The sequence below is a fragment of the Lissotriton helveticus genome, chromosome 6, assembly GCF_964261635.1.
Source record: "Lissotriton helveticus chromosome 6, aLisHel1.1, whole genome shotgun sequence".
Lineage (NCBI taxonomy): Eukaryota > Metazoa > Chordata > Amphibia > Caudata > Salamandridae > Lissotriton > Lissotriton helveticus.
Window position 1 is genome coordinate 1216391674 of NC_136067.1, and position 24116 is coordinate 1216415789.

The window sequence follows — 24116 nt, forward strand, 5'->3', positions numbered from 1 at the left end:
ACTCTTAAGTGCATTATGAACCTCGCGTTTAAATGCTATCTTGGGTTTGGCTTTATCAAAACATGTCGAGTAAGGTGTCATACGAATTGGAATACTACCCCCTCGCCAATTCTGGCGATGGGGGTAGCATTCCACCCTTCTAGAGGGACACGACATGTACCTAGCCTGAACCCCGGTTAAAGTTAAACAGAGCCTTAGCATCACAAAATGGATGCTGCCACCACAGACACAAGTCTGACCTCCTGCTGCTGGGAGTCCTTCCAGCGAGGGCAGCTTGGACAAAGGGTTTCCTGCCTGGGGAGGTGCTAGCACCACTCCAGACAGGATTTTGTGTATTGGGTAGGACAGGGCTGAATAGAATCAGACATGCCTGGGGCACACAAGGTGTCCCTGTGCATAGGCCAGTTCAAACCGGTGCTGGGGCTTTCCAGCCCCAGTCCTGGCGCGAAACTGGACAAAGGAAAGGGGGTGTAACCACCCCCCTTCCTGGTTCCACCCAGAGGAGGGACCTAGTAGGTGATCCGGCCCCCCAGATTCGAATAAGAGTGGGAGCTGTGTACTGAGACTGCAGATCATCCTGAATCAACTTGAAATACAGAAGAAGACTGGACTTCGACATTCTGCTGCACAGAAGACGGAAGAGAATCTCCCTTGTGGCCAAGGAGTGACCACCCTGTGAACACAGGCACCAACCAGCAACTCGACGTCTGCTTTGCCGCCGCCTCCCGCCGGAGCCCGAGCCCAGAGCCTGACAAGACCCAGACTCCCAGACTTCTCACAGCCCGATCCACAGTCCCTGCAAAGAAGGGACCCGTGGAGGCACCGAGAGACGTGGGACCGGACCTCTTGGAAGACCCCGAAACGCTGACTGCGCAGCATCAGAGGCACCCTCGACGCTGTGCTTTGGGGTTAGAGAAGCCCCAACCTCGAGCAGCCCTTGCACCGAAGATCAGCCCCCCAGCATCTCCACGATATGCGTGGGGCCCTTTTGCACCGTGCCACTCGACGCGCCATCCCGGCCACTTGCCACGTGGCTAGCGGCCATCTTGGCGACGAAACCTTCAACTTACACTGCGGGTCTGGTTGCTCCAGACTTGCCCTCGCTCCTGTAAAAAGGAGCACCTGCCCTGACCGTGCTGGTCCGAGTAACAAGCCTTTTTCGATTCCTGCGTGGCTTGCATTAGCCAAGCCTGTTTGCTCCAATCAAGTTGCCGACACCGCCAACAGCGAGAAACCTGCGTGGGACAGCTCGTGACCGACTCCTGGACGTCTTCGACCCCTCGTGTCCACGTGGCTGCAGAGAGAAGCTACACGACATCACCTGTTTGCACCCGACATTGCCTGGTTCCAATCTGGTTCCACGGTGGTCACTGGCTAGTGACTTTGAACATTGTCCCCTCTGCTTTCAGGTCTTCACCTCTTCAGATCCACCCTTGGATCCACCGGAACTCTTCACATCGAGTCGCCTGCAGCATCTTCAGCTCCAAGCACCATTGACCTGCGTGACGAAACCCGACACTACTTCGACCCTATGCACCCGCTTCCTGTGGGTGAGGTAAGTCGGCTCCCACACTGGTACACACCTCTAGTGTCTGTGTCTAAAGTTTCATCCTTCTAGGTCACTCGGAAGGTTCCTTTTTAACTAACTTTGTAACTTTTACGCACCATTGACATTGCATTGGTAAAGCGTGCACTTTCCGCACTGCACCCGAGTCCCGCTGGCCTTTCCCCGACTTCTTCACTGCTAGTCCCGAACAGCTCCAGCGATTCCCCAGGCCCTAGGCCTCTTCACTTTCCCCATAGTGGTTCTTATACCACTATTTTAGTATATGGTTTAGGTGGCCCCTAGGGCTCATCCAAAATTGTGCAACTTTTGTGTATTTAAACTGTGTTTTGTTTTAACACATTTGCTTCTGTGCTCATAAAGAGTATCAGGGATAATTGTAGAAATAAATCTATATATATTTTCAATATATATCTGTGTGGTGTCCTTTCATTTGGTATTTGGTATTCAAGGGATTGTGTATGGTAAAACAGCTTGCTTCACATGCCTTTACAGAGTTTAGCCTAAGACTGCTTAGTCCATGCTACCCCTAGGAGAGCTTGTCTATAAGGTTGACTTTACAACCTGCACCATAAGGGTTGCTTGGCATGGTACAAGGTGATCACTAGAACTAGTGAGCATCATATACCAGGCCAACTTCTCACAATGGTTATCCCAGATTTGTTGCCTAGTGTTTAGCTGGTTTTCGACTTAATTGGCCTGGGATTCTGCTAATCAGGGCCCCAGGCTATCTGCTCTCTCTTTAAAATGGACTCCATAAACCCTAGGTGCATAACTAAATTGGATTGGGTCACCTTATCAGCCCCTGTACAGTGTACTATAGGTACCCAGGGCATAGGTGCATCCAAGGCCTACCAGGGGCTGCAGCATATCTTTTGCCACCCCTGGCTGGCCATCCAAACTGACACAACTGGCTGATCACTCAGCTGGGGCAAGGTCGTGTAATCACCCCTTGCTTAGATATAGTATACCTATATCTAAACCTATATCTGGATACATATATACCTATATGTCACTCCTATGGCAGGCCTTAACAATCCTGGAGGCAGAGTGCTTGGTTTTATGTGAGATGGTGCTCTAGCATCAGCTGAGCCTGTCTGCAGAGTTCGGAACCATTTCCTTACTGCTGTTCCAGGATATTGCCATGCCATATACTCTTAAGTGCATTATAATCCTCGCGGTTATTGCTAACTTTGGTTTAGCTTTATCAAAACATGTCGTGTTTGGTGTCATACACTTTGGAATACTACCCCCTCGCCAGTTCTGGCGACGGGGGTAGCATTCCACCCTTCTAGAGGGAGAAGACATGTTACTTTACTTAAACGCGGTTATATCTAACCAGAGCCTCAGCATCACAAAATGGATGCTGCTGCCCCGACACAAGTCTGACCTCCTGCTGCTGACCGAAACTTGGCAGGGGAGGCCTGGACAAAGGGTTTCCTGTCACAGGGAGATGCTACACCACCCCAGACAGGAGATAGTGGATTGGAGCAGGGAGGGTTGAAAGAAACTAGACACTGCCTGGGGCACACAAGGTGTCCCATGCAAAATCCAGTCAAACCGGTTCTGGGGCACTCCAGCCCCAGCTCTGGTGCGAAACTGGACAAAGGGAAAGGGGTGTAACCACCCCCTTCCTGGGTCCCACCCATAGGAGGGACCTAGCAGGTAATCCAGCCCCTTGATTTGGAATAAAGGTAGGAGCTGTGCCAATTCACATCAGATTATCCTGACTGAAACTTATGAAATGAATCTCTGGACCCTTTGACAACCTACTCGATGTAGAAGACTGAAGAATCTCCCTTGTGGTCAAGGAGTGACCACCCTGTGCAAACAGGCACCATCCAGTACCTCACCGTTTGCTTTGTTGCAGTTCCTGCCAGAACTCGAGCAACAAAGATCAACAAGACTCAGCGTTCCTGCCTTCCAACAGCCCGATCCACAGTCCCAGCGAATCTGAGACCCGTGGAGGCGACCTGAAGCGTGGGGCCGGCCATCTTAGAAAAACTACAAAGTGCTGACCGTGCAGCTCCCAAGGCTTCCTCGAAGCTGTGCATTGGGGTTTGAGAAGCCCCAGCCCTGAGCAACTTTTGCACTGGAGCTCACCCCTCCACACTCACCGAGTGCTGCGTGGGGCCCTTTTGCATTTTCCTGCTCAACGCATTGGTCCGGTCACTTGCCCGTTGGCTAGTGGCCCCAGTACCAACGAACCTTTAAATTTGCTCTGCTAGTCTGGTTGCTTCTGACTGGCCATCACTCCCCTGAAAAGGAGCAACCGATCTGACCTTGCTGGTCCGATAAAGAAGCGATCTTTTAATCCTGCGTGGGTTGCCCTTGCCAAGGCTTGTTAACTCCAATCCGGAAGCCGACACCGCCGACAGTGAGAGCCTTTGTGGGACAGCTTGTGATTTGACCCTGGTCATCCTCGATGCCCCCGAGTCTACGTGGCAGCGGAGACAAGCTTCACGACAACCACCTGATTGCGCCCGACATCGCCTGGTTCCTTCCTGGTTCCTTCCTGGTCACTGGCTAGTGACCCAGACTCTGTCCCCTCTGCTTTCAGGTACTCTACATCTTCGATCCACCCTTGGATCCAACCGGACTCTTCTCTCCTGGCCGCCTGCAGCATCTTCATCTCCAGACTCCATAGAACTGCACGACGAAACCCGACACACTTTGGCACCTATGCACCCGCTTCCTGTGGGTGAGGTAACTCGTGAACGCCGGTGCTCCTGTAGTGGTTTACACCTCTAGTGTCCTAGTTTAAAGTGTGGTAATTCTATTCCAGTCGGAAGACTCCTAAAACAGTAACTTTGTAACTTTTACGCACCATTGACTTTGCATTGGTGCATGCGTGTGCTTTTAGCGCTGCACCCGATTCCCGCGGGCTACTCCAGTCCTAACTGCAGTTAGTCCAGTGTAGTCCCAGCGAGTCCCAAGGCCCCAGGCCTTACCACTGTTCATAAAGTGATACTTATACCACTTTTTTTGATATATGGTTTGAGTGGCCACCGGCCCTATCCATAAATGTGCAACTTTCATATGTTATATTGTGCTTTTGTTTAAACACTTGTGCTTCTATACTCATAAAGAGTACAGGGGATTATTCTGAGAATAAATACATATATTTTTATAATATATAACTTGTGTGGTGTCCTTTCATTTGATATTACAGGATTGCATATGGTAAAACAGCTGGCTTCACATGCCCTCTTGAGTTAAGTCTTTAGGCTGCTTAGTCCATGCTACCTCTAGGATTGCTTGTCTATAAGGTTGACTTACAACCACCACCATAAGGGATTGTTCGGACTGATACAAGGTGCCCCCAGAATTGGAGACATCATACATCAGGCCAACTTCTCACATTGGTGTGCAGCGGTTGATATTTGAATCTGCTGTTGTTTTACCATTGCAACCTTTTTATCAAATTGAAAGATCACATTAAGTACCATAGGTACATATAAACAAAGTTTACATATTTAAGTTCTACTGAACTTAGTAGTTGTAGATAAAAGGGCTTAGCACACCCTGCCTACAACTCACTAGCAAGGTACAGTAGGAAACACTTAGTGTAGGTAAGTGCACCACTTACACCTCACTAGAGTCATGTCTGGCACAGGTGAGCAACCCATTGCTCTGCCTGTGGCAGGTGACCTTACCCAGGCACCTTCCAGCTATGACAAACTCAGCCATAGAGACTTGAGCGCCTTGTGCACTGCAAGGAAGCTGAAAAAGGGTCACAACCATACCATTCCTATCCTGATAGCCATCCTGGAGAAGGATGATCTTGAGAAAACTAGTCCAGTTCCCTCAGGCAGTGCAGGAGAAGGAGTGAATCCCCCAGATACTGAGAACACCACCCCAGAAGTAGAAAATGAGGAGGTGGACCTTGAATCAGAAGGTGAAGAGTCAGATCAGGATCAGAGGGATAACCAGGTACCAGTTGGGAGGCTTAGCCAAGTCAACTTGGACCTACATGGAAATGGAGAGGGCCAGCACCTCCCCAGAGTACATAACAGAATACTTCCAGGCAATAGAAGGGAGAGATCTCCTTCTAGGGATTCTCACCTTTCTGGTGCCTCAAGGGAATCTCAAAGGGGAATGACTTCCCCCCAGAGAAAAGAGCATAAGGCCAGGATGAGAGCTGTCAAACTCCAGATAGAGAGGGAGGAGGTAGCCCTGGCACAAGCTAAACTTGCTTTAGCAAGGGAACAAAGATTGTGTGGGGAGATACCCACTGGTGGCAGCATTATTCCCAAAGAGAAAGACAGGTCCTATGATACTAGAAACCTGACAAAGATTGTGCCCCCCTATAGGGAAGGGGATGACATCCACAAATGGATAACTGCTCTGGAGAGAGCCTGCATGGTACAGCAGGTTCCTCAAAAACAGTGGACAGCAATTTTATGGTACTCCTTTTCTGAGAAAGGGAGAGATAAGCTGCTCATAGTTAGACCTGAGGATGCTAAAAACTACACAGCCCTGAAGAGTGCTCTTATTGATGGGTTTGGCTTAACCACTGAGCAATACAGGTTGTTGTTCAGAGATACCCAAAAAGCTCAGACTCAGGACTGGACTGATTTTGTAGATTAGGCTACTAAGGCTCTGGAGGGTTGGCTACATGGCAGCAAAGTACATGACTATACAAGATTGTATAATTTGATTATGAGGGAGAAGATCCTAAGTAATTGTCAGAACCAGATTTTGCACCAGCACCTGGTGGACTCAGATCTGACCTCTCCCCAAGAATTGGGTAAGAGGGCAGACAAATGGGTCAGAACCAGGATTAGGCCTAAGAATCAGGGTAATGACCAAAAGAAGGATACTTCCAAGGCTCAAGAGAAGGGTGGGGATAAATCTAAAGACAAGTCTCCCACAGAGCCCCAAAACTCCAAGGATGGGGGTGGGTCCCAAAACACTTCCTCTGTCCCAAAGAAACCTTATTGCCATGCCTGTAAGCAGACTGACCACTGGAAAACAGATAGCTGTTGTCCAAAGAATAGCAATAAAGAAAATATACCTCCAAGTAAAGCTCCAACACCTCCTGTTACTATCAGCAGTAATCCCCTCGGTGGTGGGAGCACCCCCAAGAATTTGGCTGGGTTTACTTTTGGAACACAGGTGGATTCTGGCCTAACCAGGTCCCCTACAATAGCTACTCTTGTCTGTGAAAATGGCATGGGGTTTGCCAACTTCACTGATTGCCCAAACACTTTGAGCAAGTACAGACAGGTGCCCCTCATCAATGGTCAAAAAGTTGAGGCCTATAGAGACACAGGGGGTAGTATCACTATGGTGACTGAGAATCTAGTCCCCTCAAGGCAACTTTTACCTGGTGCCACATATCAGGTGACTAATATTGATGGAGTGCAGAAAAATCATCCCATGGCAGTGGTAAATCTCAGCTGGGGAGGTGTCACTGGCCCAAAGAGAGTGGCAGTGTCAACAAACTTGCCTGTAGATTGTCTACTTGGGAATGATTTAGAAATCTCAGCCTGGGCTGAGGTGGAACAAGAAATCCATTCTAAAATGGTAAATCTCCATGTAAAGGTTAGTGGGGCTGTGATGGCCACAGCCCCAGTCCAAGATGGATGTCCTTCCTGAAAAGGTTGGTAGGGCTGTGCTAGTCTCAGCCCCATCTCAAACAGATTCTTTCCCTGAACAAGTTAGCAGAGCTATTATGGTAACAGCCCATACCCAAACTGAGTCCTTTCCTGAAAAGGTTGGTGGGGCTGTGATGGCCACAGCCCAAACTCAAACTGATTCATGTGTTGTGAAGCCTGAAACTATGGATCACTCCACACAAACAGAGAGCATTGAGGAGGAAGAGAAATCTCCCTCCCACCAGACATTAGGAAAGGATCAGCCTCCTCAGGGAACTGATCTTACCCCTTGTGAAGAAACTGCCCCAGAGGTAGTCAGGCCTAGCCTGGCAGAGCCCCTGATGTCAGTGGACCCTTCCAAGGTGGGACCCAGTCTGGAGCAGGTAACCTGCCCCTCTCCACCCTGCCTCAATCAGCCCAGGGCTACAGAGGTCAAGGAGGTCAGTGAGCCCCAAAGAGCCCCCTGTCAAATAAAACACCCCCATCAGCAGATTAGGGGCACCAAAGCTAGCAGCCCTAGCAAGGTGAAAACTTTAAAAACTCCTGAGGGATCCTCCTTACAACTAGTTAGGGACCTCCCCCAGATGGACACTGTTGGGCACAGCCAAACATGGGACCCAAAGGCCCCACACCTGACCTGTCCCTCCAGTAACCCAACAAAAGGGACCCAGCCTCCAGCTGTAGGCAGCCAGAGGTTGAACCTGAGAGCACAGTGCAACTCAGTCATGGAAAGAAAGGCACACATGGTGGAAGATGATTGGAGGAGGCTGAGCCCTACATTAGTGGAGCCTCACTTCAGTACTCCATCTCAACACCAGCCTTTTACTTTGCCAAAACACACCACAGGTAGTGATTCCCTATGGTGGAGACCCTCTGATACCCCTAGGGTGAGGGATTGCTTAGTGGACCATGAGACAGGGGGTAACCATGCTAGTGCAGGTACTTCCTTATATGGCCACTTAGGCAATATAGGCTTACCTGGTCAAGGATAGCCTTATCTCCTTTCGTTTGGGGGGGGCGGGGGGTTATGTAGGAAGGTGGATACCTGACTATGGTTACCCCAGATTTTGTGCCTAGTGTTTAGCTGGTTTTCGACTTAGTTGGCCTGGGATCCTGCTAATCAGGGCCCCAGGCTATCTGCTCTCTCTTTAAAATAGACTCCATGTACCCTAGGTGCATAACTAAATTGGATTGGGGCACCTTATCAGCCTCTGTACAGTGTACTATAGGTACCCAGGGCATAGGTGCATCCAAGGCCTACCAGGGGCTGCAGCATATCTTTTGCCACCCCTGGCTGGCCATCCAAACTGACACAACTGGCTGATCACTCAGCTGGGGCAAGGTCGTGTAATCACCCCTTGCTTAGATATAGTATACCTATATCTAAACCTATATCTGGACACATATATACCTATAAGTCACTCCTATGGCAGGATTTAACAATCCTGGAGGCAGAGTGCTTGGTTTTATGTGAGATAGTGCTCTAGCATGAGCTGAGCCTGTCTGCAGAGTTCGGAACCATTTACTTACTGCTGTTCCAGGATATTGCCATACCATATACTCTTAAGTGCATTATAATCCTCGCGGTTATTGCTAACTTTGGTTTGGCTTTATCAAAACATGTCGTGTTTGGTGTCATACACTTTATAATACTAACCCCTCGCCAGTTCTGGCGACGGGGGTAGCATTCCACCCTTCTAGAGGGAGAAGACATGTTACTTTACTTAAACGCGGTTATATCTAACCAGAGCCGCAGCATCACAAAATGGATGCTGCTGCCCCGACACAAGTCTGACCTCCTGCTGCTGACCGAAACTTGGCAGGGGAGGCCTGGACAAAGGGTTTCCTGTCACAGGGAGGTGCTACACCACCCCAGACAGGAGATAGTGGATTGGAGCAGGGAGGGTTGAAAGAAACTAGACACTGCCTGGGGCACACAAGGTGTCCCATGCAAAATCCAGTCAAACCGGTTCTGGGGCACTCCAGCCCCACCTCTGGTGCGAAACTGGACAAAGGGAAAGGGGTGTAACCACCCCCTTCCTGGGTCCCACCCATAGGAGGGACCTAGCAGGTAATCCAGCCCCTTGATTTGGAATAAAGGTAGGAGCTGTGCCAATGCACATCAGATTATCCTGACTGAAACTTATGAAATGAAACTCTGGACCCTTCGACATCCTACTCGACGTAGAAGACTAAAGAATCTCCCTTGTGGTCAAGGAGTGACCACCCTGTGCAAACAGGCACCATCCAGTACCTCACAGTTTGCTTTGTTGCAGTTCCCGCCAGAACTCGAGCGACAGAGATCAACAAAACCCAGCGTTCCTGCCTTTCAACAGCCCGATCCACAGTCCCAGTGAATCTGAGACCCGTGGAGGCGACCTGAAGCGTGGGGCCGGCCATCTTGGAAAAACTACAAAGTGCTGACCGTGCAGCTCCCTCGAAGTTGTGCTTTGGGGTTTGAGAAGCCCCAGCCCTGAGCAGCTTTTGCACAGAAGCTCACCCCTCCACACTCACCGAGTGCTGCATGGGGCCCTTTTGCATTTTCCTGCTCAACGCGTTGGTCCGGTCACTTGCCCGTTGGCTAGTGGCCCCAGTATCGACGAACTTTTGAATTTGCTCTGCTAGTCTGGTTGCTCCAGACTGGCCCTCGCTCCCCTGAAAAGGAGCAACCGATCTGACCTTGCTGGTCCGATAAAGAAGCGATCTTTGAATCCTGCGTGGGTTGCCCTTGCCAAGGCTTGTTAACTCCAATCCGGAAGCCGACACCGCCGACAGCGAGAGCCTTTGTGGGACAGCTTGTGATTTGACCCTGGTCATCCTCGATGCCCCCGAGTCCACGTGGCAGTGGAGACAAGCTTCACAACAACCACCTGATTGCGCCCGACATCGCCTGGTTCCTTCCTGGTTCCTTCCTGGTCACTGGCTAGTGACCCAGACTCTGTCCCCTCTGCTTTCAGGTACTCTACATCTTCGATCCACCCTTGGATCCAACCGGACTCTTCTCTCCTGGCCGCCTGCAGCATCTTCATCTCCAGGCTCCATAGAACTGCACGACGAAACCCGACACACTTTGGCACCTATGCACCCGTTTCCTGTGGGTGAGGTAACTCGTGAAAGCCGGTGCTCCTGTAGTGGTTTACACCTCTAGTGTCCTAGTTTAAAGTGTGGTAATTCTATTCCAGTCGGAAGACTCCTAAAACAGTAACTTTGTAACTTTTACGCACCATTGACTTTGCATTGGTGCATGCGTGTGCTTTTAGCGCTGCACCCGATTCCCGCGGCCTACTCCCGTCCTAACTTCTGTTAGTCTAGTGTAGTCCCAGCGATTCCCAAGGCCCCAGGCCTTACCACTGTTCGTAAAGTGATACTTATACCACTTTTTTCATATATGGTTTTAGTGGCCACCGGCCCTATCCATAAATGTGCAACTTTCATATGTTATATTGTGCTTTTCTTTAAATGCTTGTGCTTCTATACTCATAAAGAGTACAGGGGATTATTCTGAGAATAAATACATATATTTTTATAATATATAACTTGTGTGGTGTCCTTTCATTTGATATTACAGGATTGCATATGGTAAAACAGCTGGCTTCACATGCCCTCTTGAGTTAAGCCTTTAGGCTGCTTAGTCCATGCTACCTCTAGGATAGCTTGTCTATAAGGTTGACTTACAACCACCACCATCAGGGATTGTTTGGACTGATACAAGGTGCCCCCAGAATTGGAGACATCATACATCAGGCCAACTTCTCACATGGTGTATCTTTAACGTAGCTCAGCAATCCCAATAGGGGGGATGGGGATATGGACGTACCAATGATCTGATTTATAGATGTAAAGATTGTGGACCAAAATGTTGTGAGTTTTGGACAGTCCCAGGGCATGTGCAAGAAAAAAGCAGGAGTAAACCCACAGCACTAGCAGCTCTTATCGTCCCTCAGTCCCATACGGTGAAAGGCTATAGGTGTTCTGTAGTACCTATGTAGAAATTTGAAATGAATCAGGCGGAGCCTATAATTGGGGAATAGCTCGGTGAGCTGACAGCAACAATATACCCATTGATCCTCAGTTATCAGGGTAGGAAGCTCATCGTTCCACCCCTGTAATACTCTGGGCCGCACCAATGGAGCAGTGTTTTGCCTTTGCGTGTAGAGGCGTGTGACAAGTTTACGTGGCGTTGGTGAATGCAGCAAGTTTTCTAGGGCTGACAAGGTTGGCAAGGGAGCTGGGAAGCTATTGTGTAGGGCACGACAGGCGGCGCCTAATTTATGATATAGGAACATTTCAGCAAATGGCCCTCTCTGACCCTCGGCTGCGACTGGAGTGGCCCAGAACGTGTTATCTGGGTAGAGGTCTGCAAACGTATGAAGGTTCAATTTCTGTGCCATTGTTTTACTTATCCCGTCTTTAGTGTTCAGCAACATGGGGTTTTGTACTAGTGTTATAGAAGGGGCATACAGTATCGGGACGCCCACCCGCCGCCGCAGCCCATTCCAAGGCCAACGTAGAGTCTCTGTGGTGTCTATGTCGTCTCTGGGGTGGCGATAGGGCTGGTATAATGCCACTCAGATGGGAACAGATGCCATCGTTTCAGTCTCTACTGCCACGTGAGGCTGAAAGGGTGTTGGATATACCCAGTAATGCAAGAACTGAGCTTGAGCACAGAGAGCATATAATTGCATATCTGGGGCACCCATCCCCCCCTGCCCCAACGGAAGCGACAATAGGTCCCAAGACACATTAGCTTGCCCACACCAGAGAGACATTTTGATAACACAACCATTTTCGCCAAGGCGATTTTGCCTGCTAGTGATAACGGAAGTTTGGACCATATTGTAACCTTATCTTCCAGCCAAGCTATGGCACGTCCATAATTCAAATTCCATACCTCCCGCACGTCACGGCTAATCCAAACGCTCAGATATTTAACCTCATCGGCCTCCCATTTCAAAGGGAACTCAGATGCCACAGGGTTAGTGTTATCTGTCAGGGGGAATATGACTGACGTAGCCCAGTTGATTGAGACGCCAGCTAGTCCTCAGAATCTACTGAATTCTCTGAAAATGGGGTCCAGATTTCCCGCAGGATCGGTAATATATAAAGTGACATCATCTGCGTAAAGCGAGATAAGAAGACTCCTAGTACTGAACCCAATCCCTCTACCCATGTGGTGTTGTCTGATGTGTTCAGCTAGGGGTTGCATCGCGATTGCGAAGAGCAGAGGAAAGGGGGCACCCCTGCTGAGTGCCTCGTGAGATAGAGAAGGGCTCAGAGAATAGGCCGTTTGTCCTAATCCGAGCAGTGGGCATAGTGTATAATAATCGGATCAGGTTAATGAAGAGCTGGCTAGAGACTTCTGAAACGGAGCAAGATGGCGTCAGTGTGAGTGATCACGCTGCTTGGCTGCCCACGCCAGATGCGGAGATGATCGGCTAGCCGCCCTGCGTCAGTGTAGGAGATGCTGGGCTGCCGTGGACACAGATGGCCTGTCACGCTGAGACAGCGGAAAACGCCGCGGCTGTCTCCTGGATGCTTTGGGCTTCTACATCCATCTATCGGACCCGCATTTGAGAGCAAGGAGCCCCACAGGAATGCTTCTAACCTGCCTGCTGACCCGCTGGCCTGGGAGCACAAACATTGCCGTTTTCACACGGCTTGCGGGGGAAGGAGCGAGGCACTTGACAGAACAATCGCAACGCTGGTCTGGAGCTGGAGCGCTTGGTTTCCCTTGGCTGTGGCCACGGCTGTGGAGCTGATCTTTACGCAGAAGCCTCAGGATTGCTCCTCAATATCGGAAGATCTAAAGCTGCCATTTATCACGGATATCGGCACTTACTCGGAAATGAGCGCTCGTGGGGCAAGGAAGGGGCTCAAACAGAAGACGCCTGTAATTGCCAAGGACTCGTCAGCGGGCGAAGAAGCCGGGAAACCCAAACATGATCAGGTCAGTGGGGTGATAAAATGTAATTTGGGCAAGACGGGGGGGTCCTCCAAAAAGACTGTAAAGACCCTGGATCTTCACACCCCCCCTGCGAATATTTTCAAGGTAGCCAAAAGCCTGTCTGCCAGCATCAAAAACAACACAGGGAAACAATCCCCTACCTCACTTAAAGTCCTTTCACGGCAGGATGGCGCCACTTCCGAAGAAGGCCCTAAGGAGACTCCACCCACTAGCACTAGTGTAACCAAAGGCATAATCTCTAGCGACCTCCCAGTTAGTTTGCTTGAGTCTGCTCCCGCCCTACGCACTTCCTCCGGGGGATCTGACCACAAGCAAGATCAGACTGGTGAGAACCCCGGTAATTTTGCTCCACTAGACATTTCATCGCTAGCTCTGTCCGCCACTCGAGGACAGCTGGAGCCAAACAAGGGAGCAAGCAATGATGGTGTTTGCACAACCCTTGTTATTCAAAGCCGGGAGGTCCCTCTCGGAACGCAGAACCCCTGGACCCCAGAAGCTGGCCCTGAGGACTTTTACTCGGTCTCAGATAGTACTCCCAGCTCCTCTGGTGGAGGGGGGACCGAGGATGATGTTGACGATGTTGCTGGTGAAGGCGATAGCGAGGTCTCACGTGACAATATTGATACAGTTGTGTGCCCCAAAAAGCCAAGAAGTAAGAGCAAGCGGCGTAGCCAACTCAAGTGGGACTACTCCGATTCTCAGATGTCCTACCCTTTGGCGGAAGACGGCTCGAGCCAACCGCAGTGGCATAGCCTGAGAAGCCTACAAACTGAAACGGCCGAGACAGCCGAGCCCTCGCTTGCAGCTATACTACTCGATCAAGGAATTCCAGGAGGAGGTGAGGGCTGACAATCGAACAGCTAAGAACGCCGCTAAAAAGATGCAGGGGGTCTGAGAAGACTGAATAAGACCTGCACCGATATCAGCGACCGGGTGGGCATGCTGGAAACCAGAACAGAGCATCTAGAAACCAAAGCAGGGGCCTCTAAACAACTGATTGAGTCCAATACCGCACGCCTTACAGACCTGATGGTTAAGATGGAAGAACAAGAAAATCGCCAACGCAGGAAAAACCTCCGCCTGCTTGGTATTCCGGAGGGGAAGGAGGGGGAAGATCCTAGACGATTTATTGTCAAGCTATTACAAGATTCCTTTCCGGAACATCCAGGCTGGGACTGGGACCGAGAAGTACAGCGAGCACACCGCTTCCCATTCTTTCTGAAACAGCAGTATAACAGCAGCAACTCAACTGGAGGCCAGCCTAGGGTGTTTCTTGTGTACTTTGGTAATTTCCTCCTAAGACAAATGGTATACGACCAGGCCCGTCCCAACTCCAAGAAAGGGGCCAACGGGATTACATTTTTCGCCAAGCTAGACTTCTGCCATCAGACCGTAGAACGGAGATGGCATTTGAGGCAATTAATCTCTCGCTTCCAGCAAAAAGGGGCGGAGGTATACCTTATGAACCCGGCCAGGTTGAAGGTCATCCTCAATGGCACTACAAAGATCTTCTTGTCTGAAATTAAAGCCAGAGAGTACCTGGAGGAAGTCAAAACCAAGAAGGGCAATAAATGACCAAGCTATCTTACCCTTCATTTTTTGCTAAAAGTCTTCACACGCACTGGCTGGGCCACCTGAAATAGACATCATAAACTCACCAAAAAAAGAAAAATCAACAAAAAAACCCCTGACTTTTTCTTATACAGCAAAAATGTATCTTAATTAAGGGGACGCTGTTTTCTGTTTTCTTTTGTTTTCTCTATTCTATGTTTAGAATCTTGATCCTTAACTCTCTTTTTTCTCTTGGGGAAAAAAAAACAAACAAAAAAACAAACAAACGCATCTTAGCACTTATTCCACGCAGCGTATTCTGTGGTAGGGCCAATGGCCGATCCTAGATTTATTTGTTTTTCTTTCTAACTGGCGTGATCAGCAGCCGAGGCTCATGACTGACCACCATCATTCAGGCTTTTCCTGATTGCTCATGGAAGGGGTGGGTGGGGAGGGTGGGGAGGCCGGGGGGGGCAGGGGCGGGGAGGGGACACAGAAAGATCACTCAGGCGCAAAACCTATCCACAACACCTACACACACGGATAATTACACTTTTAAGCACACTTATAGACTTCAAACAGCTCAAAGAAACAGCAAAAAACATGCATCGCTTTTTACTATTCCCACATCTATCCTCAGATGGCTAGTGTAGACTCACTACGAATTGTCTCAATCAACATCTGTGGACTGAACAACTCTTCTAAAAGACAGAAGGTGGCTCAAGGATTGCGATCACTTGGGGGGAACATCGTATGCTTGCAAGAAACTCACATAGAAAACTCACAAAAACACCTATTAGACACCCTAGGGTTCAAGGTAGTGGGTGTCATGACACAGGGGGCCAAATCAAAGGGAGTTGGAATCATGGCAGAAAGAAGATTTTCTACTAGCAACCCCCGAACCAAAGCTGATCCATTAGGGAGATGGGTTATCACTGAGTTTCTACTCCCCAACAACTCATCTGTTACCCTCTGCTCAATTTATGGGAGCAATGCCGATGACCCTGGGGCTCTCAACCAGGTTTCTGGGGAATTAGCACACTGGCTTACTCTCATTGTACTAAGCGGCGATCTTAATATACACCTACCCTGTAATTGGGAGACTGATAAAAATGGAAATACAAAGGTAGGAAACCCCATGTCTTCCAAGCCTTAGTCAATCTCGCGCAGACCCACGGCTTAATAGATGGTTGGGCTAGCAAAAACCCCACACATCCCGGATATACCTTTTTTTCTACCCCACACCAACTACTAGTCAGATTAGATTACTTTTTTCTTTCAGCTTCACTTGCCAATAGCTATACTACTGATATCGCACCCCGTTTTTTATCTGACCACAACCCTCTCATTATTAACATTAAGGGGCTTGGGCAATTGAAGGAGGCTACTAAATGGAGCTTCGAGAAAGCGCTACTATACGATACCAGATATCTAGCTCACATGCAGGGTTGGATTCAGGAGTTCCTGGAAATAAACACTGGCTCTGCCTCCCACATGATTGTATGGGACACTTTAAAGGCGGGGATCAGAGGTGAGACCTTAAGGTTCACAATCCAGAAAAACATAAAAGAAAAAACTCTAATTAGCGACTTACAAGACAAATTAAGGTGAGTTGAAACTAAACTAACTCAAATGATTCACGCAGGACAAGAGGTAGTCCTGGCCAAAGCCGGGATCGGAGCTGTCTTTATGGAAAAAATCGCAACAAAGTGGGCAGCCACAAGGTAAAGAAATTACGAGTGTAGCGACAGTATTGAGCACCACCTTGCCGTCAGGACTAGACAACAGGTAACTAGCAGTGAAATACATGCAATCAGACTCCCTTCCGGCACGGAGACCACAGACCCCAGTTTCATACAGAGGGGATTCCAGGACTATTATGCCAAGCTGTACACTGAGGAAAACTGCCCTGTTGGTGAAACTTTGGAAAGTGAGATCTCTAACTACCTCAGTGAGATCGAATTAAAGCAGCTTAGCCCAGAGGACAGCGAGCTATTAGATATTACCCCAACCCGGGAGGAAATTCTGGAAGCCCTCACTAGTCTCCCGGATAGGAAGGCCTCTGGCCTTGACGGTATCCCCGTAGTATTCTAAAAAAAGTTTGCCCCACAAATTACAGTCATCTTCACCGAGGTAGTTACATCCATCTTTGGCGGGGGTCTCTTGGGCAAGCACCAGAATTTCTATCTTCCCAAAAAAAGACAAATCCCCTCTTGACATGAGCTCCTACAGGCCCATCACCCTCATCAACTGTGACTCCAAAATCTTTTCTAAAGTACTTGCCTCTAGAATCTCTCTAGTAGTTGAGTCTCTTGTCTCGGAGTGGCAACATGGCTTTATTCCCAAGAAAGGGACTACTGAACACGTCAGGAGGGTGATCACCCTGTTTGACGCTGCACAGGCTGACGGAGACCCGATATCACTTACTTTACTCGACGCCAAAAAGGCCTTTGACCGAGTCTCCTGGCGATTCCTGTGGAGTGTTATGAGCAGGATGGGATTCGGTGGTAAGCTTCTCCAGGCAGTACAGTACAGGTTATAATGGTCTCCAGGCAGTACAGGCACTTTATTCTAAACCAACGGCTGGTGTTACTATAAACGGACAACTCACCGACCCCTTTAACATCTCTCGGGGCATGGAGTATTCTCAATGAGATCAAAGTAGCCTTGTATAGTAGAATATCCAGTTTATTCTATAAGTAGACTGTAGGAGTAAAAAGGTACAAGCAGCATAGTGTAGCTGACTGCACTACCAACTGAATAATAACATTCCATATGATTACAGTAATAGTGATTACATACACAGAATTCTACAGTCAAGAGTTCTACATTGCATGTATAAAGTTCTACTATGTTCTTAAAGAAACAAGCACTTACTACACATCCCCCTTTCTTAATAAACAAACATTTAAAGCTAATAAAAAGAAAAAAGAAAAAAAAACAAAGAATAATATTAAGAACGGATAAAATCCTGAAACTTCTTGGGAGTGACTACACGTCTTCCAACCCTGGTGGACTTGTTACTATTCATACTACTAGGTTCCTCCATATGTTGCCTCACAGAAGATTCCTCTCTAGGCAAATGTTCCTGATAACTAACAAACTGAGAATCATGGACAGTATGGTTTTCTTCTCCCAAAACATCAACAGATGTATTAACCAAACCATCATCAGAAACTAAAAGAGGATCAACTGAACTTTCTTGAGGAACAAGATCTAGTCTTCGATTTTCAACAACAACTCCAGACTCACTCCTTTCGTCCAAATTCGGTAAAACTTCTAACCACCAATATTTCCTTACCTTAGAACATGTTTTCTCCTCTATTCCTCCAGACTTATCAGATAAAGCAATGCGATTCAAATGATGAATAGTTCCATCATCCAACTCAACTGTGTTTTTCATAACCTTGGTGACAATTCTCGGGTTGGAAAACTTAGGTTCTAATTTTCCAGTTTTTCTACTAGATTTAACTCTAACGTACTGTCCAACTTCGATATTCGCTTCCTTGGTCCCATGTTTAGCATCAAAGTAAGTTTTATTTCTATCCTGAGATTTAATGATGGTTTGTTTAACTTGATCAGGATCCCATTCATACTTTTCACTTCTACCAATCCAACCAGGATTCAATCTACAATGGGGAAATCTACCTCTCATCAATCCAAAAGGACTTTCTCCAACCGTGTCATGAACTGTGACCCTATACGACCAAATCAATTTGTTAAGTTCATCATCCCAATTCTTTTTCCCCTTCTTTGCCAACTGCAACAAACCTTTCAAAACTCTGTTCATTCTTTCAACAACATAATTCCCTCGAGGGTGGTACAAAGCTGTAAACCTCTGCTCTATTCCTGTATAAGATAAAAATTTCTTCATGAGTTCAGATTTAAACTGCACACCATTATCTGTCAAAATTGAAACAGGAAACCCTTCCCTCAAAAAACATTTATCTAAGAACTCGATGACCACTTGTGTATTAACACTAGTGACAACCTCAACTTCTATCCACCTTGAGAATAAATCCACAAGAACCAAAATGTACTTGGAAATACCATCCTGCCATACAACAGGACCCATTATATCCATGGCCACATGTTCCCAAGGTAAATTAGGACAACCTAACGATGACATTGGTGGATTAAGAGTTTTTTGTGATTTATCAGCACTCTCACATAAAATGCAATCACGAACGTGCCTTTCAATATCCAAGTCGATTCTGGGCCACCAGTACAAAACTTTGATATTCCTCTTGGTGCGAGAAATTCCCTGATGGCCTTCATGACCTAAAACTATCACTTTGTCTCTAATGCCCTCCGGAGGTACAATTTTCCCTGCTCTGCATAGGAATGCACCATCAACACTCAACTCATCACGGACCTCCCAAAAAGGTCTGAATTTAGGGTCCAATTTGCACTCTTTACCCCACCCTTGGATGACTCTGTCTTTCACTGTTTGTAACAGATCATCCTTCAAGTTCTCTTCCTCCCACTTTTCTCTAGATAAACCGGGAGTTTCAGTAAAGATTGTGGCCACGCACATATCATTCCAAGGGTCAGGATCGATTTCTTGGAGCGGTAAAGGAAGCCTACTGAGGAAATCTGCTATGACATTTTTAGCCCCAGGTACATATTGCACTTCGTACACAAAATCCTGAATTCTCATTGACATTCTAGCAATTCTTGCAGACGCTTTGGATAAACCATCCGTGGTAAGTAACTTTGTCAACGGTTTGTGGTCGGATCTCAGCAGAAATTTCTTACCCCATATGAACTTTCTGAAGTGCTCCATGGCCCACACACACGCTAAAGTTTCTCGCTCTATAACTGAATACTTGGTTTCAGCAGGGGATAAAGAGCGGGAAGCGAAAGCGATGACCACTTCACTTCCATTTCCTGAGACTTGAGACAAAACACCTCCCAAACCTGTACCACTGGCATCCGTAGTAACTATATTTTCCGCACTGGGATCAAAACCTTGCAATGCAGGTGCATTTGCAATTGCACTCTTGATGCTGTCGAATGATTTTTGACACTCTTGATTCCAAAGGAATGGAACTTTGTTTTTCATTAATAATCGCATTTCATACGTTTTCTGTGAAAAATTACAAACAAATTTCGCATAAAACTCCGCCAGACCTAAGAAAGACCTTAATTCATCTTTTGATTTAGGAGCAGGGGCATTGAGAATAGCTTCCACCAAGGTACTCTTAGGTTTGATGCCTTCGCCCCCAATCTCATGGCCCAAATAAATGACAGACTGCTCTGAAAATTTACATTTAGTACTTTCAGCTACTAACCCATTGCTTTTCAGAATACATAAAACTTCCCTCAACAATTCATCATGCTGTGTTTTGTCCTTTCCCATGATCAATATATCATCTTGAAAAAAGACAACTTCTTTGATATGGCCAAATAGGTTAGACATAATCCTTTGAAAGACGGCCGCTGCCGAGGCCAATCCAAAAGGCATACGTCTAAACCTATAACACCCAAATGGTGTGCAAAAAGACGTGAATTTCCTGCTGTTTTTGTCCAGAACAACTTGATGATAAGCTGCTGAAAGGTCCAGAGTTGAGAACCATTTTGCACCGCGTGTCAAAGCAAGCATTTCATCAATTCTGGGCAAAGGAAATTGGTCCACTAAGATGTTATCATTTAGGTACCTAAGATCCACACATAAACGGGCCTTACCATTGGATTTTCGGGCTACGACCAAAGGCGAAACCCATTCAGCCGCTTCTATTGGTTTAATAACTTTGTTTGCAAGCATTTTATCCAACTCTATTTTGACTTCATCTCTGACAATGAAAGGTATGTTCCTAGCCTTATGGACTTTTGGAACAGCTCCTTCCTTCAAACGAATTTGGTGTGTGAAACCATTCAGTTTACCCATGCGACTCTCAAATACCTCAGGAAACTCTTGTAGAACCCACTTTTTTGTGTCTACACTCTCACAGGAAACTAAAACTTGCTACTTGCTATTGGGATTCAGAATTATGTCTAACATTTTCTGGTCCTTCCATCCTAAAACTGATGGTCCCTCTCCGGAGATGTACAATTTACCTGTGCACTGTCTTTCTTTGAAGCGGAAAATCAAAATTCTATACCCTAACATTTCTATACTTTTGCCAGTATACCCTTCAGCAGCAATGTCATTTGGTTCTAACCATTCTCCTATGTGGTTGATAAATTTATCTCTCCAAACATGTTGTGAAACAATTGTAAAAGGTGAACCGGAGTCAGCTGCTAATTGTATCATGACTCCTCCTACTGAAATATGACACAAAGGCTTAGATGAAATATCATCACTTATATTCAACACAACCCTTTTCAATTGAACCAGATTCACTTGCGAATCTGAATCACTTGAAGAAGAAGAAGGAGAATCATGTACATATGCCACTTTCCCTTTAGGTGGTTTCTTGCTTTTACGATTACATACTCTGGAGAAATGACCAATCAAACCACATTCAATACATTTCGCAGCTTTAGCAGGACATCTATCATATGTAGCAGAATGAGAATAGCTGCCACATCTGTAACAAATTACAGTGCTGAATTTTTTCTGTCCCTCATTGCTTTTCTTATCATAAGAATTTGTTTTCTTTTTTTCATATTTAGAATAATTTTTGTTATTCTTGAAACCCATTTTCTTCTCAGTAATTGTTCCCACCACTTCAGGATCTTTCTGAGAAAGAGTGACTTTAGCACACCTTTCAGATCATTCTGCCTTTTTTACCATGGCGATAATGTCTTTCAAACACTTATCACCCTCGACCCACAATTTATCTTGTAACGTTTTGTTTTTGGCATACATGACAACTTGATCCCTGATCAGATCCTCTTGTAATTGTGCGAATTGGCATTTGGCAGCCAATTTTTTCAATGCTGAAACATATTCTTCAACAGATTCATGTTTCTCTTGTTTTCTGTGGAAGAAAGCATGTCTGGTAACACCAATGCAAACTGAAGGCGAGAAATGATCATCAAGGTTCAATAGAGCGATCTTAAAAACGTCTAAGTCTCCATCAGCTCTTTCTTGTGTATGTAGGTCATTAAAGATACGTAGACCTTCAGGACCTAAAGAATATAATAGTATTCTCTTTTTCCTTTCTGGAGAAAATGTACCGTTAACATCCTCTAAGTTGCCCAGATAATTCAAAAAGTATTCTTTCCAGTCTAACCACGAAACAATAGGTTCGCCTGGAGCTGATAAAAACTCTTTAGGTGCGTTAATTTGGAGATTAGGTACTTTATTATCCCCAGAGGTGTTTGGCCTTGAAGAAGTTGAAGAGGAAGTTTCAGTCGTCATGTTTTTATATAGTCTAAAAACATTGTAGATGTTTGTGTGTGAAAAGAATTTTAAAAGAACATTCTGAAAGGAAACAATTTACCACATCATGAAGTTATTAAAATCAATATGAAAAGAAAATATACCACATCTCGAACTAGATGCTGCAAGTACCCTTTTTCCTGGACTTCTAGGTGTTTTTCGAAATCGCCGCTGTTTACACTCAGTTAATTGATTAAAGGAACCAAAAAAATGTTCTGGTGTTCACTCGGTAAAAACAACTCGTTTGGTTGTCATGGAAACCGAGACCTTTGTTTTCCTCAAGATGGCGGCTGTACGTGACCCTTTGCGCGATGTCGTCTTCTTCGACGTGCGCGGTGACGTCTTATTCGGTTAGTGAAGGAGAACGCTGTCCCGCTTGTTGTTGACGCGTTGAGTCAGCGCGTAGAGTGGAATGCGGGTTTGGAGCGAGGCGTTGCACTAGAGACACACGCGGAGGTTTTGAAAGTAAGCGTTTTACCTTCGGGTCCCAACTGCCAGTCGTTTTTGGGAAATAGTTGAAATTACACCAAAAGCTTGCCAGAAGTTTTACAGCTTAGCGATTAGAAAGCAGTCAGCTAGATTTGTTCAAATTAATAGTCAGTGGGAGTTTAGATCCTAATATCGAGTGGAAAAAAGATAGAGTACTCACACGAATTAGTCCATCAGAGAAAAAAAAACGATACCAATGTTTTTTTTGTTTTTTTTAATAAATTCGATCCAATCCTGTCGCCAAAAATTGTAGTATTCTCAATGAGATCAAAGTAGCCTTGTATAGTAGATTATACAGTTTATTCTATAAGTAGACTGCAGGAGTAAAAAGGTACAAGCAGCATAGTGTAGCTGACTGCACTACCAACTGAATAATAACATTCCATATGATTACAGTAATAGTGATTACATGCACAGAATTCTACAGTCAAGAGTTCTACATTGCATGTATAAAGTTCTACTATGTTCTTAAAGAAACAAGCACTTACTACAGGGCACCAGGCAGGGCTGCCCCTGCTCGCCTTTGCTGTTCGCTCATTATATGGATCCATTCCTCAAACAGATAGAGAAAAATGACAACATCTCCCCAGCCAGCTACCAGCATAATAACTGTAAAATTCTGGCTTATGCTGACGATCTCGCCATCACTTCCCCTTATCCTGCTGACACCATACTAGCACTAGAATGGGAGGCCCAGAAATTCGGGAGACTATCCGGATACACCCTGAATAAAAATAAAACACAAATCTTAATAAATAGCAAAATTACTTGGACTGACGACAGGGTGGTGCCCAAAGCTAAATACTTGGGGGTGCTTGTCTCACCCAATCTAGAAGAAATAGTAACAGACAACCTGGTACCTCTTGCTGCCCAGACTAAGAAGGCGCTAAAACAGATTGACAACTTGCATCTAACGCTAGTCGGCAGATGCAATGTTATAAAAATGACATACTTCCCGAAATTGCTCTATTTTTTCCGTAGTATACCCATGGAATTTAGCAAAGCCAACCTTCTTAAATTCCAGCAAACCTTCACCCAGTTTATCTGGACTTACTCCCAACCCAGGCGAGCCTTAAAACAACTATCACTCCCAAAAGAAAGAGGAGGCTGGTCCTTTCCCAACATTGTTTTATACTACTGGGATCAGTGCTACAGTATAGTTCAGAATTAATAAGAGAACCTATTATCTCCACAACACCTGGGCTACCTTCACCCTTTCAACTTTTGCTGGGTGAACAACATTGGGGATGTCTGCTCCGTGAAATATCATATGGATACTACAAGCGCGTAAGGTTCAAGACTCTAATAAATTCTTATAAAGTTTTTCGCAACATTCGGAGAATCTTTGGACTTGGCAGATTTAATTATTACTCTCCCACTTTTAACAACAATAATTTACCAGCTATCGTTGGAACTTCCTACTTCTCCGACTGGCATAGGGCTGGAGTAGTGAAACTCGGGGACTTGATTACCAGTGAAGGAATCAAATCTTTTGCAAGTTTACAGTCCAAATTTAACTTGAAAAATCAAGATACTTTTAAATATCTATCCATTCATGACTATCTTTCTAGGAAGATCGGGGGCACTTCTGGGTTTTCAGAGGTCGAACTCATACAC